The following is a 4096-nucleotide window of genomic DNA, read 5'->3' on the forward strand; positions in this document are numbered from 1 at the left end:
AGAAATGTAATCAAGAACACAGATTATCCCCTGAGGCAAGGTAGGCAAGAAATTTAACATCAAATTGAGATTAAATGGAATGGCAAGACTGGTGAGGAGCTGACAAGGGCATAGAAGATGAATCCTTGTCAAACAGAAGAAAACATTAAATATTGAACAAACTTAAAGGCAGAGCATACAAATGATGAATTCTACCTTAACACTTCATTTGTTCAATTAGAAATGATCATGAAGTGAAATGAAAACATAACAGGTTACATATGAAACAGAAGGAAAACTTATGCTAAATTGTCATACCACAGGAATCTCAGGGGTCAGAGCTGCATTTTTTGATTTAAAATCTCTGTCAAAATCTGTACAATGAAAGCTCTGTTCTCCACCAGCTCTCAGAATTCTCTCCTCTCTTCACTCTTCACATGATTTTGTTTTTATACATTAAATAAAAAATCTGTTAAAACAAAACAAATCGACCCCCAAGACAAGGGATTTGTTTTTTCATTATTAATAAATAAAACTAAAAAACAAACACTCAGCGCTTCTGAAGAGAGAATAGCGCTCCTTCCACTCGAATCTGTTGAATCTGATGAAGAGGTGGCATTACAGGTGTCCATCCCATTTACTGAAGATAAACACAGGCAATCGAATCTTGCATGCCACTTTGCAAACTGCGCCCCAAATCTCTGGAAATGCGTTGGCCGGTTTACCGAAATTAGGAAAGGATCTTGATGATCTGGAGTAAATCCACCGCATGTACTTTGAAAACGGATCGGATTCGCAATTGGCTGCCACATCACAAAATACAGACCCCCTTCGATGAAGTTTCCATTCCCAGAATTGTTTTTTCCCAGAGCCCCAATTACAACTGTATCATTACCCACACAACTTGCACTTCCTTTACCAAGCAAATAGGAAACTGTCGACATAGAAACCTCATTTAAGCTAGAATCATCAACCCGCAGTGCTTCCATATTCTGGCGATGAAACATCCAAAAATTATTTTTACACACACTTTTCATTTTCTGCTTAAACTGAGTAGCTTCCACACCACAAAACGCTTCTCCAGTGACAATGAATGGCACTGTAAAAACTGATGCATGCTAGTTGAACAGAGCATCTGAGGAGAACAAAGTTGACATACGACTTGTAATAAGCTGCCAGAAGTTTTTCCCGACCTCTGTCCAAAGCTTGACCAACAAAGCACACAGCCTCCCTTCTCAAATCAAAACATAAATCACTGTTCACATAAACTGCACTATCATCAACTCGTTGAGAAGAAGAAAACTTACAGCCCTCAAAATGAAATACAATGCTTATATTGCTGTCGACTGATACAACGACACTGTCTTCACAACAGAAGCCATTCTGCCCATTGAAACTCGTATTTGCTCTTTTGAGTCCCTCTATCGAATGGTTACTGATGTTGCTGAAGTTCCAATAGTACACAAGTGTGTGTCCTGGTTGAACTAAATCACAGCTTGCTTATCAATATTTTTGCTCACAAAAACAGTGAAGGCAATTTACCTTGTACACAGTCAATCAGAGATTAATTACTTCTGTTTGATATACACACTCAACTTTAAGTCTCAGAAAGAAATATTATCTATCCCTGAAATGTTCTCATGTCACAGCCCCATTTCAGATCAAAATCTTTCTTATTCCAATCCCACAGCTTTCTTCTCATATCCAAAAGGAAAAAGACTAGAAGACCATGGAGTACCCAAACCTCCCATTAATGAACCTCGTGATGGTGACTGAGACCATGCACTGCCTGATAGAATTGATAAAGGTGCATAGCGCCAATATGTAGAAATCCTGGCTTGGTTTGGAGAAACATGGCTCATAGCATTGGCTGAAAGAACATTTGGTTTTGACATCGAGGAATCATACACATTACCTAGCACTTGTTGAGATCTAGGTGGACCTTGCATGCTGCTAGACGATTCTACAAAAGGCAATGGCAACTAATATAGACCATATGTCCAAAATGAAGTAGCTGACAGACTGTTGAAAGTATCTCCTTGCAAAGGACTGACACTATGGGATGACATACCAGAACCATCGTTATCAGAATAAGGATTATAAGGAGATGACGATACAATCCTAGTGGGAGAACTCCACGATGGCTGTGCATAATCACAAGAATGGACAGGCAATCTTGGTGGTTGTCGCTTATCAAAAGTGTAAAGACCTTCTGCAGGTCCCACCCTAGAGCCAGAAGGAGGCCATCCTACAACCCTTACAGCTAAAGTTTTGCCTTCCAACCTGTAGCCATTCATATGTGCAGTAGCTTGAGCAGCACAATGGATGTTGTAAAATTTTACAAAACCGTAACCTTTGCTTGAACCATTCACATGATCTCTCATTATTCTGGCTTCAACTATTCTACCAAAAGAAGAGAACAGCTTAATCAATTGTTCCTCTTCCATGGTAGGAGGCAGATATCCCACATATACATTTGCATGATCAAATTCTTTACCATGATTGTGTTCAAAATGAGATCCCAAACCCATATGGGAAAAGGAAGGACTCTCAAAACTAGATTCCATATCCACATCTGAAGAGTAGGGGCTGCATCCATACGGACAAGAACCTTGTATGGAAGAGGTCTCAAATCCACCACCCTTCCTTGTATCGGTTCCTATTCCAGCACTTTCAGTTTGTCTGTGTTCTAAACCTCCAGCTAACCATGACATATAATTGTCTGTAAGACCCAGTGGTTGAGTGGACTGTCTTGGAAGCCCAGACCCACTCTTTTCCACGGATACTGCTGATTTCCCTATTCCAAGTTCATCGCATATATCATGGTTATTAGTAGTATTCAGTTTTGCACTCTGCAATGATACCTTCTTTCGACAATTAATAGTTGAATCTTCATCACCACAAACACAACACATGAGATCATTTTTAAATGCTATCTTCCTCACTGGACAAGTAACTTGCTTATGACCTTCATTCCCACAAAATTTACAACAAATATCAAGTTTCACTGTAGCCACTTCCAGCTGGGCCATATGGTTCCTGTGGTGAAAGGAGATAATGTAGACCAGACGGGTAATTTTGTGGTACTTGTGGTGATGTTGGGCTTCCGTTAGATGAACAACTTTGAACTGATGGAGAATTGTAAAATGAATGTCCAGTAGAATATGGCAGAGCTTCAAGAGTTGATCTTTGACTTTGTAGAGAATCATTATCATGCAATGGGGAACTTTGGACTGAACCATCACTCATACGATATTTATCACTTGTATAACATTCATGAGCTTGAGTACAGTGGGCCAAGCCATAAGATATAACCTCTTGTGGAGAACAAGGAAAATTTTGGTAGCTAGTTTTTAGAGTACCATGGATCCACTCATGAGACCCGGAAGATTGTTCAAGAGAGATGTGAAAATTTTGCTAGCTACACTTGGACCTGGATCCGGTAAGCAAGTGCCAAAAGCTTTATGTGGATGTTCTAAAACGTATTGGGAACTCTGAGTAGTTGCAATCGGCTCTGTCTCAAACTGGACATTCATATCTGGAGATTATGTTGGAGCTATGAAACTTTTTCCAAGGGTGCAGGTGATAGGCTTGTGATTGACTAATATTTCCAGAGTTGCCAAACAAATACTTCTCAACTGATCCACTGATTATCACTTGATCATGTCTCGACTTTTCTACATTTTCATGTTTCTATTTTTTGTCAAGGTAATGTCAATGTAGGCACAAATATGTTTTCCCCCTGATGCTGTGTTCTCTTCCAAGAAAGACAACGACAAAGACAGTTTTGGTAGAGTGTCAATCTACCGCCTCCTGTTTTGATATCAATCTGGGCGCTTACATCTTTAATTGGATTTGCAATGTTAGTTGGATTGCCACTACTGTACATCAACATAGGAGCCCAAATGACTCATATCAGAACTAGGAACAGACATATGCCACTGCAGAATTTCCTTGCCTTACTTTGCTTTTCACCTAGCCGATGCTCTGCTCTGGAAAGTGTTATATCACACTTGACCAGATACAAACTTACTGAAGAAGAATCAATCTCTCATTGACTGACAAGACGGAGTCTAACATCGGCTCCACTTGGGATGGCAGCTGCCGCTTTTTGGAG

The 4096-nt window shown here is 39.9% G+C and overlaps 1 pseudogene; it reads right to left on the reverse strand.

The window, feature by feature from the left end:
* Window positions 1-1622: 1622 nt before the first annotated feature.
* Window positions 1623-3011, reverse strand: LOC149173770 (uncharacterized; annotated as a pseudogene).
* Between the last annotated feature and the right edge of the window lie 1085 nt (window positions 3012-4096).

This window comes from Pinus tabuliformis, chromosome 4_2, assembly GCF_031772625.1.
Source record: "Pinus tabuliformis cultivar Carrire ecotype Pingquan chromosome 4_2, CPIR1, whole genome shotgun sequence".
Lineage (NCBI taxonomy): Eukaryota > Viridiplantae > Streptophyta > Pinopsida > Pinales > Pinaceae > Pinus > Pinus tabuliformis.